At 38.3% G+C, this 13,700-nt stretch overlaps 1 pseudogene; it reads right to left on the reverse strand.

Moving 5' to 3' along the window:
- Positions 1-643: 643 nt before the first annotated feature.
- On the reverse strand, positions 644-13,328 carry LOC112834382 (uncharacterized; annotated as a pseudogene).
- Between the last annotated feature and the right edge of the window lie 372 nt (positions 13,329-13,700).

Below are 13,700 nucleotides of genomic sequence, written 5' to 3' on the forward strand. Positions count from 1 at the left end.
TGCCTTTTCCTGATGGTTAATGATGTTAAGCACCTTTTCATGTACCCACTGACTGTTTGTATGTCTTCGGAAAAATGTTTATTCAGTTCCTCTGCCATTTTTAATTGGATTTTCTTTTTCATTTTTTTTCTATTTTGGAAATTGAGTTGTATGAGTTCTTTATACATTTTGGATATTGACCCCTTATCAGATATATGATTTGTAAATATTTTCTCCCATTCTGTAGATTGCCTTTTCCTTTTGTTGACTGTTTCTTTTGCTGTGCAGAAGACTCATAGGTTTTTGAGAATCTGGGGGAATTCATAATGGGGTCAAGAAAGCATTTGAACCTATGCTTGTTATCACGCCCCCTTTTACTTAATACTGCAGTAGAATGATTACATTTGGTTCCCCTTTGAGCTGAGGGATAACAACTCTTCATTATAAAATTTAAATTTGTTGTGAGCTAAAAACTGTTTCTAAGACAGACTTGCCTCTTTATTACTAATATGTCCCTCTTTCCTCCATTTTTCTTTTTTTCTTTCTTTTTTAGATTAAGTTTTATATTTTAATTCCAGTATAGTTAACATACAGTGTTCCCCATTTTTCTTTTCTTTTTCTTTTTTTTTTTTTTTTTGGAGGCTTGTGTTTTATTCTTGGCCTGTCAGCTTCCCCCAGGGGGAGGTGGGGGGGCGGGGTAGAGGGAAGGGAAGGGAGGCCAGGAGGGGGCAGACTGCAGGTGCCCTTTGGATACATAGTCCCGTGCGGCGGCAATGGTGCGCATGTCCAGCTCAACGCTCCGAGCCCAGTTCCCCACATCCCCGATTTCCTTGAGTGCCTGATTGAAGTTCTCCACCCTCCCGATCCACTGGCCTGTTTGCTTGGCCAACTGGGTGGCCTGGACCTGTAGGGTCATCACCTCATAGTCCAGCTTTCTCTGGTTCAGGTAGGCCCTGGCCACACCCACATTGAGGTGATCCACCAAAGCTTCTGTCAGGTCGCTGCAGCGATGGCCTCTCGCTTCCTCTTCTCCTGCAGCTCCTTGCGTTCGTTCGGCTTGGCCGGGTGTTCTCTCAGCCGCGGGACAGCATGGTCGCGGCGGGCTGGGGGCTGGGCGCGCCAGGCCCCCTCCGACTCCAGGAGCTGGAACCCGCAGCTCGGCTCCCGCAGGGCCCGGGTCACGTCTGGTGTTCCCCATTTTTCTTAAATGGTCGCTGGCTAGGACTGATAATACAGAACAGTTGCGGAGCACTGACTGTGTGTCAGGCCACATTATCTAATTTAATTTCCACTTTACAGTTGAGGAACTTGAAGCCTAGAGAAGGGAAGTGACTTTCCCAAGCTCGCCTGTGAGAAATCTGACCCTCAAGCCTGACAGAGCCTCTCAGCGGCAGCTCTAGTTTGCTCGGCTGAGGCAGTGCTTTATGATGGTGAAGGAGCACGTGCCATATATGGTGGGAATGCTCAAAAGTCAGCATTTATTTTTGTTTTGGGAACTGTTTTCTTTAACATTTTTTTTCCCTTAAAAGTGTAGATACCCAGAAGAATAGATAAAATTTCTACCATCTTGAGTAAGAATTTTGAGATTAAACAAACAAACAAACAGATTCCTCTTTTGTTTTGTTTTAAAATTAAACTGGGATTAAGATCTTTCCAGAATTTCTAGTTTGTGGGAAAAAGTACAGCCACAGTTTATTCTGGGGGTAAAGGTACGTCTTGGCATATGTAGAGAAAATGCCACCAGAAGACTGGGTTAATATAGAGCTACCACCTGGCACAGCCAATCAATGCTGTAGTTTCTAGATCTGCTGTCCATTTTCAGATGAGCTTGGCATGGGCCTAAGTCACTCATGGGAGGTTTCCACAGAACTCATAGCTAGACTGGAGAGATTTTAGTTCCTGCCTTCCCATTCTGTCTTTGCCCTCCACTCAGAAACACCATAGCAAGGGGAAAAATGACACAAAGCAAGAAAGAGTGTATTTCTTCCAAAATACACACACATTTCCATCTTGGCCCCAACACACGAAGCCTATCTTATTCTGAGATCCAAGGGAGCTGGTGGGGTATAGAAAACCCACTGAGAGAAAAATATCTTCAAAGAAAACTCACTTCTCAGAAAAATGTTCAAGTTTGAAGAGTGCAGCAGCAAAAAAAAAAAAACAAAAAAAAACTCCTTGAGTTTTTGTTTTCCTTTTTGATTGTATTTCCCTTTGCTAAAGGTTGGAGGGAATGCTATCTTCTTTCGCCTTTCTTCCTACGTATTATAAATATTTGTTCATTTGCCTTTGATCCTTAAGGTTTCTAGATATAAGGTATTTTAGAAATGCAAAGTGTTTGTTATTAATGTTTATCATTGCTTGTTTTTTTAATTTTCAGAAGTATTCATCTTATTTATATATTTCCTTTTGTTAGCTCATTTCTGCTTTAATGGCAATTTTATTTTATAATTTAAATTATTTCCTCTGATCCTTATTACTGAATGGGTTACTTTAATGAAAAATGGAAATAATCACTGCTTCTACTGAAGGAAATGTCTTTATTTCACTCAGACCTGTCACTTTTACTTGTAAGATAAGATTATTTTAAATGGAATTTAAAATATGTTTATGGAAATATAAATTTCCATTTAAAATGGAAATTCTGTAAAGCTGACTGTACTAAGAAATACTGACATGCAGTGATGAGAGGAAACTTGTATTTCTGATTGAAATCAGAACACTGAGCATAGATTTTACTAGCCTTATAAATAATTAAAAAAAATAACACCACAAAACTGCCCCTAAAACTCTTCTCGCCTCGCTGGAACTTACTTAGTCATTTAAACTGATAACACTTATGAGACCAAAATAGTTCATAGAAAATATTAACAGAATGCTGTCTTATACTCCCAGTAATTCAAAGAATAACAAATGTCATCAGGGATCTGGAGGATCTGTTGTGATAACGTAAGTGGACACAGGTTGTTACCTGAAACAGTAACTGTTTAAAGGTTTTGATTAGTCTGTTCTTGCTCAGGTGGTTTAGAAGTGGCTCCTGGGCTAGTAGATGTAAGGGAAGGACCTGTAAAATACAATATGTGGAGTTTCTGGTTGTGGAGAAAACTCATTCAAAATGTTTGTAATGAAAATTACAAAATGTGTTAGTGTGTCAAATGAGTAATTCGAACACACTTCTAAGCAATATTACTCTGATCAACTTATTACAAGGCAAGATGGAATGGGAAATACACCTTTGTGATTAAATACTTACCTCAAGAGCTAAAACCAGCCACTTAAAAGATCCTATTAATGAGTATAGTAATGATGTTTATTTTACAGAGAAGTATAAAGGTTTATTGGCTATTTTAGCATTGGATGGGGAGATACACCAATGATTTCCTAGATCTTTTGGATGTTTTATAGTTTAATTTGGCATGTTTCATACCTTTAATTGTAATGATAATTAAAGAAGATAACCTTTAGTTACACACACTTATTTCTTTTGGTCATCTCTCTTCCACACACCCTTCATTCTTTCCCACTTCAGTTCTTGCTGGCCCAACCATTTGGGACATGTCTTCCCCCAGTGGAAAGAGGAACAGCAGTGAATTGGAAGACAGCACATCCAGCCTCAGTTCCTTGGCGCTCCCTCAGCCTTCCCCTGATGCCATCTTTCCCTACTTCTTTTCCTGGTCTGCCCTACTCTCAGTAGACTTTGGAGTGTTGGAGAGATTTTGTTCCCAGGAAGAAATTTTGCCCCCTGGAAATACTATACAGCTAATTTCTTGTTAACATTCTCCTGCTTCTCACTTCCATTAAGATCAGAGGATGACCAAGAGAGTTTTTAAGAGTGTATTTGCAGTTACTGTTATTTGTAAATCTATAGCAGTATTCCTTCATTGATGAACATGAACATTAAAATGACTCCATTTTCCTTCAGAGAATACAATGAGAAAAAGAGAAAGAAAACCACTTCTAGTTTGATATATACCCAAAGGTGAGAATATTATAAACTCACCTGCACTTTAATCTAGCCATTCAAGCTTTTGCAAGTCATTATTTATTCTTTTCTCAGAGGGAGTGGCTAATGAAAAAGTTGAATGACTAATAAAAATGATAGGATGAAAATGGAATAACCATTAGTATAATGAAAATTATGATTGATTTTAATACTTTCATTATGAAACACTATTTTTAATGGGACACTAAGTGGCAAATACAAAGAATAGTATAAGGCGGTCTCTGCCCTGGGAGTTTGTAGAAATGATACTCTACAAAACACAGTTTATCAAATATTATCAGAAAGGTAGGTACAAGATATGATGAGAGTTTAGAGGAGAAAGAAATTATTTTCAATGTTGATGAATTTAATTATACATTAAGGAAGTGAAATTTGAGCTGTGTCTTTTTTTATTGAGGTATAATTAGAAAATTAGAAATATATATAATACCTAACATTATATTAGTTATATATTATATTAGTTTCAGGTGTACAACATAATGATTTGATACATGCATATATTGCAAAATAATCATCATAATAAGTCTAGTTAATATCCATCATCCTACATAGTTGGATTTTTTTTCCCTTGTGTGTGAGCTGGGTCACGACAGATAATCTAGTGGACATTTATCGTTTTCCTTCCCAGCATCCATTTCCCTTTGTTCCTGTAACATCTCTGAATTCTTGTGGGAATCCAGCTTTTTTCTTCTTTTGGGCCTTGTGTTCCGGGTGGCCTTCTGCCTCCTGTTCCACAGATGGAACATGTAACCCCAGCTAGAGCCATTCAGTACTTTGCTTCCTCTTAGCTGTTATTGGCTCCAGGATAACATGTCACCTATGATGATCCAATCAGAATGAATTCAAGAGTTTTTCAGGAACTTGGGGAAAAGACCATCCACCTTCTTATTGGTCTGAATATTGCAAAGTCGTAAGACTGGAATTGTTACAGAACTTGGAGTTGGAGGGACCAAACTGGGTCCTAAGGGTATTGTATGAGCCTCGACATCAAGCCTCATCCAAAGCCTGAAATCCTCCTGGATTTTTAAAATCATCTGAGCCAATAAATTATGTTATCATTTTGCCCGTCTGGGATGGATTCCACGTCTCTTGCAACCAAAAAATGTCCTAGCTAATCTATCCAGGTAGGATTTGGACAGGAAGCAAGGGGACAAAGACAATCTAATCTAAAGGAGCAGAATGAAAACCAAGTGCCAACTCTAGGAAATGCAGGCATTGTTGAGGAAAGGTAGATGGTATAATTTAGTGGAATTTTAGGATACCTGAAGGAGAATAGAAAATATAGATCTTTTGGTTGGAATTTAGTCATGGAAAGTTTTGAATTCTTGATCAGAAATTTTATTTGGGAGGCAATAGACAAAAGTGAAATATTGTAAGTGAGAAGAAAATGTATCTGAGCTTCATGGAGAATGTTGGATGGATTTAATGAGGCAATACTTGGGGGTGGGCCGAGTAATTACACATTTGTAATAAGACATAGAAGGTTAATAAAGTAAATGTGACCACTCTGCAGGACCAGGATGGACCTTCCCCCCAAAATTTGGTTTTGATGTCAATACGGATACTGCCACACACACACCAAGAGGTATAAGAAATTCCATTACTCACGTAATGAGGCGCTATGAGGGAGAGCAGGGCAGCTCTAAAGGTCATGTGAACCTGGCCTGAAGTTTTTATGGCGATTAAGAGGTAGGACAATGGAAAGGATTTTTGTGTGGGGGTTTGAACTTCTCGCTGGCACCAAAGGAGAAACATCTGGGCTTTCTTACCAGCTTTTCCAAATAAATAGATATATGAATAAAGCTGTTGGATTTGTTGTGAATAAGGTTTGGGGACACCCCTGTGGCTATGCCTTATGGTCAGGGGCTTGGGTTTGAGCTTACCCTCAAAGATCTGACAGAAGTAGATAAAATGGCCAAAGGAGAGAAATAAGAAAGATAAGAGGAGCAAGAATAAAATTTTGGGAGACAGCCAAAAAATAAAAATCAACTAAATGGGGGCAGAGAAGAATGTGGAGAAAAAAGAAGCACTGTGGAAGCAAGGGGCAGAGAATGTTTCATGGAGGAAGGATATATATTTTTAAATGCTGCAGAGAAATCAAGGTGATGGGAGTTGGACATTGGAGAACTCATGGCTCATTGATTATCTCTGAGACAGAAGGTGATTTGGGAATGGTAGGCGTAGGCAGTTTTAGGAAGAGTAGAAGAATGAGTAATTGGTAGATGTTGATGACGGCAGATAAATAAAGTAGTCAAATGAGATAATTTGTTAAACTTTTGAAAAGCTATGTGTAACAGGCAGATATGACCATATTTTGCAAAAAGTACGGAAACTGATTCTGGCAAGAGAAAAAAATTATAGAAAATGGAAAGAAAATAATGAATTTAGATAGAACCAACAACAAGCAGAAAGGATTGGTTAGAGTCGTGAGAGATGGAGTTGGTTTTGCAAAGAAGAAATACTTCTTTTGAAATAAGAAACTTTAAAGAAATGTGTGTGTGTGCGCTTGTGTGTGCGTGCGTGTGTGTGTGCGTGTGTGTCTGTGCGTGCATGTGTGTTAAGGAGAGGCCCAAGTATTTCTACAAACGTCAGGACCAGAGTAGGGTTTGAGGACAACAGAACGGTCGTGAATGGGAACTTTGGGAAAGGTGATAAGAAATAAATTAAAGATAAATAAAAACATTGCCAAACAAAGCAGAGTGCCAAATAAAGGGAAATCATATGTGTTTTCAATGCTTCACTCAGTAGATTCCTCTGATCTGAAAAGAAAAAAAAAAAAAAAACAGGGTTATGGGGGTTTGTCTAAACTTAGGAATTCACAACATGAGAAGATAGAAGGACAAATAAGTGAGTTGAAGATTCTGCAAAGAAATTCATTGAAATGATGGGAGAGGGAAGAGGAGAAGGAGGTAAGGGAGGATAGCAGGAGCGAATGGCCAGGAAGAAAAGGGAGGAATCTAGATACCAGTATTCATGAGTAAAAGTCAATTTAGTGTAACTAAAGGAATGAGGTATATGGAAGGACAGGAAGATATAGGAATTTCATAATCAGAGACTTGAAGAAATGGGAGAAATGGGTTCAGAGTATTGATGCGGTCCTAATCTGCATAGTGGAGTGTGAACAAATATTTCTAGGGTTAAGAATGTTGAAGAACTGAGGAATTGTCACTGGCTGTATTGGAGGAACTGAAGGGAGGATTGTGAGCCAGAAAGTCAAACGTAGAAGTGGATCCCAGGGCAGCCAATAGGGATGGAGTGAGCCTGCAGGGAATTAAAGCTGAGCATGGTTAGGATTTAAGCACAAAAGAAGTTCACATCAAAGTAGGGTTTAAACCTAGGGCATTGATGGTCATGCTCAGCTGAGAAGTGTTGGTTTTATGGGATGAGTATAAAGGGCTCAGGTGAATCTAGTTGGAGGAACATATACCATTAATGAACACCAAAGGTCCAAATGGAAGAGATGTTGCTTTTTGTAAGCCAGACATCGTGTTGTACATTACCTTATTTAAGCTTCCTTACAGTCCTAGGAAGAAGAACTGTTATTATTCCATCTGATATAATGAGGAACTAAGATTTAGATAAACTGAGCCACCTGCCTAAGACCACAGAGCCAGGACCAAACTAGTTCTATATGGCTCCAAGCCCATGCTCTTACTCATCAGATGTTTTTGCTTTGCAAATGTTAAGTAGCAAGGGGAAAATGATGAATATGACAATTTCTGTCTTAAAGAAAGTTATATCTAAGTGGTTGAGGGTTGGCTTTCTTCACATTAATCACCCATTTCAGAACATTTAGGGATATTTTGAACAACATTTGCTTCGATATAATTAGCCTTTTAAAAAATTGTATTCCTTAACTAATGGCATTCTAAAATATCCTTTGGTTTGAAAATCCAATTCACTCTGTAGCCTGACTATAAACGCAAATAAAAGCATTGATTTCCTCATTTCATCACCTCTAGAGAACAATTCATAAAGCACGGAAGTTCTAACTAGTCAATCAATAGTCACTACTTAAATCAGAGACTCAAAGAGTAGTCTATTATTAAAAAGTGTTCATCTGAAGATGATGTTAAATGACAATAAAGGGACCAATATGGCCTATGATCTGTATTCAGCTTCAGGAAATAGTCTGGAGGAAAGGGTCCTGTTAACTGTATTTAGAGCTCTTCCTGTTTCTGGTTCCTGCCCAAGAAGAAGTGGGGAAAATCCAATTTCTCAAAAGCCACTTAAGTGTTATTAAGCAATTCATGGAAATAAGGCAAAGCAGTGCTGTTGGCAGGGCTTCCCCCCCCACTCTGATGTACAAACCAAAATTGGTATTCAGCTATCTATCTGTCTCATTTTGGCCTATATTTGACTAGAGAATAAATACAGATCTGTATGAAATGTTCACTGTGTCGACCAAGACAACCAGACTCATTAATTATTGGAAATGCTATTATCTGACCCTTCTATAATCCTATTTCTGAGTTAGTTATGTAATTTTACCCGACACAGAAAAGGAAACTTTGACCCGAATTACATTTAAGATGAGCCTTTCATGAAATCAGGAAGAAAGAGTTTTTTTTCCCCTTCTGAATGAATCATAATTGGAAGGCTGTATTAGGTGCAAGGTGAACATGTGGATGACGAAGTAAGAATGCCATTCATTATTTCAAGTGATTCAAAAACCTAAAGTCACACTTTGTAAGTCCACGTTGGGGTTTCAAGTGGACTCTTGTTCATGTTTGTCCATTACTGTGTTCTTAAATTCCAGATGCTTTCCAGTGCTGGCAGGAATTTTTGAAAGCTAGTCCTTCATCTAGAAGAGAATCTAAAGCCCAGGAAGATGTGATGTGCTCAAGATCTCACAGTGCTGGTTCCATGATTTGAACTTGGAACTCTCCTTCTCAGTCCCAGTTTATTCCATCCTACTGTCTTCTTTCTCCAGGAGTGATTCTGAAAGTGGAAAGTTGACTTGGCAATCAGGTCTGTGGAAATTGTATTGCTCTTTCTCAATCAAGGAGATATCTGTAGATAGGTAAGTAAGAGGCCAGGGAGATTGTTTGTAGTCTACAGTTTTTTCTCTTCCTGAGTTCATGGAAGTTTCCTTTAAGATAAATAAAGAACAAAATATGGTAATTGCTTTGTTTTCTGTACTTTGAAAAAGCATAGAGAATAGGAATGCACATTCATAACCAGACGGTGTAACATTTTTAAAAATATTTATTTATTTATTTTAGAGAAAGAGTGTGAGCGGGGGCAGAGGGAGAGAGAGAGTCCTCAAGCAGATTCCTCACTGAGTGTGGAGCCCAATGTGGGGTTCTATCCCATGACCCTGAGATCATGACCTGAGCCAAAATCAAGAGTCAGATGCTTAACTAACTGAGCCACCCAGGTGCCCCCAGATTGCATAACATTTTGCAAAGCGCTATTCTACAATGTTGAATGTACCTGTAAGTAATAGCTAGATTTATGTTTGAAATTGAGGGCTTTGCTATTTTTACAAGAGTCAGCCTCCATATTGACAGGAAAGCATGGTGGACAATGAAAGGTGTTCCAAGGAGCTCTTTTGGAACCAAATACTTCTCGCTGGCCATTAGGACTTAACACCTCAAACTTACAGTCACTTTGTTTTCCCAGAATGTTAAAAATCCCTTATTAGTGTACAAATATTCCCAGAGGAAGTAATCTTGAATATTTTGCTGCATTAGTTATAAACACTTTAGTAAGTATGGGTCCAGCTTTCTTCACTGGGGGAAATTTCTACTGAAGAGGAAGGCACCAAAGATAAGTTTTGCCTACTTAACAATTTTGCCTGGAGCTGAACCTGAGTATTACTATGAATAATAAGTGAAAATAGCTTAAATTCCATTAGTAACATGATTCTAGCCAGTAGATTCTACACCAGGAGGGGATGCTATTATAAATCATTATTATTTTATGTTCAGAAAATGAATACACCGATGTTTACAGCAAGGGAAAATGCAAGCCAGCTTTCACCTTTCCTCCTGAGGAAAGTGATGAACTGGTATGCATTTAGAAAATGCTGAATGTCTTCTGAGTCTAACCAACTCCATCCCCTCCTAAAATGTCCATATGTGAATTAGGTACTTTGCAGATTTTTTTTTTTTTAACTCAGCATTTACTGATCTTAAAAAGAATCGCTCGTGTAAAAATATACCTTACCTTTGAAAGAAACCTGTTACAAGAAAAGGTGTGAACAAAATGCATTATGTTTGTCTGACATATTGGAAGTGGCTTATTTCATTCAAAGGTGTTTATTTCGGTTGCAGGGAGTTGTACCATAAGCATCTGGGCCACAGGCATTTTTGCCGCAGACGTTTTTGCTGCATAACTAATTGGCTGTACGGCAATTTTGCTGTAAAAGGTAAAATCACAGAAAATAAAAGAGGGACATTCATTAAAAAGGACATGATGAAATGTGAGAAATTAATAACAGGACTTTGCTGTGAGGTGTTTGAAGACATTCAAAATGTATAGTGTAGATTCATGGCAATCCTGGGCAGATGACTGATTTCATTTTGTGGATTGTACATACATAAGCTCTTGTTTTCAGTCTTCCATCATAGTATTATACTTTTCTTTCTTTCTTTCTTTCTTTCTTTCTTTCTTTCTTTCTTTCTTTCTTTCTTTCTTTCTTTCTTTCTTTTTTTTTTTGTTGATTTGTCCCTTCATTCGGCATTGCACTTTTTCTTTTTTGGCTAAAATTTTCTTCATGAAGGGAGGTATCAGTTCCCAAATACTAAGATGCATAATTGTAACTGTGCTTTGTATTGTGTTGTGAAACCCTTCTACACTGTAGAAGGGCATATCATGGTGTGTTTGTTGACTGATGTTCCAAAGTTCTCTGGGAAATGTGGGCTCAAACCTCTGAGCCACCATATAGACCATTGTGAGGGCTAGGATTTATATAATATGAAAATGGGAGTACATAATCAATGGACAAATGGAACCAAAATGTCAACCAGTTTGATGAAACGAAACTATCAAATCGAACTGACAACCAGTTATTTTTTATCTTTCACTGACTGGCAAAATGGCCAATTAGTTATGCGGTGAAAATGTCTGTGACAAAGATGTCTACCGCAAAAATACCGGACATGTTTTTCTTCTCTCTCTTTTTTTTTCCTTCCCTCCCTCCCTCCCTTCTTTTTTTTTTTTTTTAAGTTCACGTGAAATGCAATTTAATAGTCAGATAGCGAAATATTCTCCCTGGCAGTGCCCATTTTCTATGTATGACTTCTTTCTCAACATTTCTTTTCCTGAAAAGACCTGGCACTAGCTAACTAGATAATGGAAATGGTGTAAATAAGGGTTTTCTGTGATCCATTTGCCAAAATGTACAAAACTTGAAAACCACAAAGTAATTGTCTCTACGCTTATTTATCCATTGGGTGGGAGGAAAGTGGCAAGCTGCTTTGTTCTTTACTCAGTAAATCAACTTTACTGGGTAAAATTAGGACAGAAATCGGCATACAAAGGAAGATTTTACGAGGTATTTTTTATGTCCTAAATATTTATTTAGGTACATATCACTTTTCTTTCCTAAATAAAATTCACAATTTGTCTTTGTGACAAATCGTGTCTTTGTCTTCCCAAGTTGCATGCGATCGATGAATAATGTATGGTGTCATGCCTCAGTGATTCACACAGTGGAACTCAGATAAATATTTGTTGCAAAGTTTTGATTTTTTGTTTTTTAACATATTAGGATCTAAGTGGGAAGAAGATTCTTTAGATGGGTGTTTTGGGAGACAGTTTTAGCTAAGACACAAGTGCATGGATTGCTTCAGAGCAGTAAGAATTAAAAAAGACCACCTTGTTACATTTTATATGTTGAAGGCAGGATATTAACATGGAGATGCTGATGTTGACATCGTCTGTAAAGTAACAGGCCAGGTAACCAGACTGGGAAGGAGGGCCATCTGGGAGAGCTGTTGATTCTAATGCAAATAATTGATAAAGTCAACTAATTTTATATGTGCTACTTGTACCCGGGAGCCAGATCCTGTTCTCCTTATAAATAATCATTATAATGTATCAGATATCAGAACACTTCATACTTCAGACACCCAAAACACACGATTGGAGAAAGTAACATACTTCTACTAAAATTTTTCTGTCATTTTTATGTTAGGGTAAATGGAGCCAAGAACAGAGACTGTATTCCTTAAAAGGGATTCAATTTTAAAGTGAACCCCACTCACGGTTTGGAATGCGAAGGCAATAGTTTCTTATCAGGGAAATATTTATTCAACGGATGTCAGCTGAGATGGTTTGAAACTGCCTATCATTTTAAGCCAATTTGTAGGAAATGGCCACGCTTTTTAATCTTCCAAAGCCCACACAAAAGTAAAGATGGGTAAAACTGTTGTAGCCTCAGGGAACCTTTGAAAACAAAGACCAAATATTGATCCAGTTGAAATGTGGCCACTCCTTTTCCCTAGAGTAGCTTCTCTGGGTCACAGCTTAGGTGCTGTGGCGTCCTTCTGCGCAGTCCCGGCTGTCTGTTGGAGGCAGCATTGGGCTGTAGCCTCTAGGGCCGGTAATCTGTCACTCTCCAGGATAACTCTATTTCAGAGGGATTGAAGAGTGGCCAGGGACGCAGCAGGGCCACCCGCTGTGGCCTGATGTCTGAGCCTGAGGAGACTCCTCCTTCCCGACCAGGCATTGACCCTAAAGTCCTGTGCTCGCAGCGATCTTTAAAGAGAGCCAGAATGATCTGCATCTTGATTTGCTCTGTTTCATATTGAAGTTGTCCTCTGTTAAGTGTGAGGTGATAGCGTGAGAACTGGGTATTATGTGGATAGAGTGGCATTTTGTTTAAAAAGTAAGACAAAAGTTTTGCCCATTGTCGAGTCCAGTCTTTTCCAAATTTTAATAAAGTTTCTAGTATTCTTTGGCTTTGTGATGCTTTTCATGCCACTCATTTATTGGCAGGTGCTTTGTGAAACTTATAGTTGTACATGCATATACACACAGACACACATAAATTAAAATTAATTTGTCCTGAGAGAGTTGAGGTAATTACAAAATTTGAGCAGAGCCAATGATGTTTTCATTTAGTTCAAGCACCATCAAGTAGTTACTGTTGTTGTTTGATTGATTTTAAGGAATAATTTCCAACCACAAAGTAAATGTCAAGAGATAGGGTTTTTTCCTTTATGGGGATTTTAATGCCAAATCCGCTTTGATTGGTTCCCTTCAGCTCACATATTTGCATTCTATACTGAATTTTAATCTGTGGGATCTTCCTGGTATCCATGAATTTTGCGGACGAGAGCTGTTTGGAGGAGCTAACAATGGGTCCTGCAGTAGATGAGAAAGAGAAGAGCAGCCCCATAATCCGTTGGAACTCTACTGTATTGCTTGCTGGGACCAGGATATAAGGACTTAGTTGAGATATCAAAGTGCCTACATTAGCTTTTAAATAAAAATACCATCTTCCAGGGAGAACAAGGAAATGGGCTAATTTTTCAGAGTTGAATCAAATTAAAAGGTTTTTAGGAAAGAGTCTTTTTGGCTGGAAAAGATAAACAGGCATTTATTTTACCATAAAAACACAAATTTCATTCCTTTTTTGAGTTCATTACAGGCTCTATCCTTTGTCAAAATGGACTAGACTACTGCGAACAGCAGAGCAAGCTGCGTTTCTGTCACTGGTGTGGCAAACAGGGCCCAGATAACAAATTGCACACCAGCATAGTGCTAGACA

Source organism: Callorhinus ursinus, unplaced genomic scaffold (genome assembly GCF_003265705.2).
Source record: "Callorhinus ursinus isolate GAN/ISIS: 27379988/994484 unplaced genomic scaffold, GSC_fseal_2.0 scaffold62, whole genome shotgun sequence".
In the NCBI taxonomy this organism is placed as follows: Eukaryota; Metazoa; Chordata; class Mammalia; order Carnivora; family Otariidae; genus Callorhinus; species Callorhinus ursinus.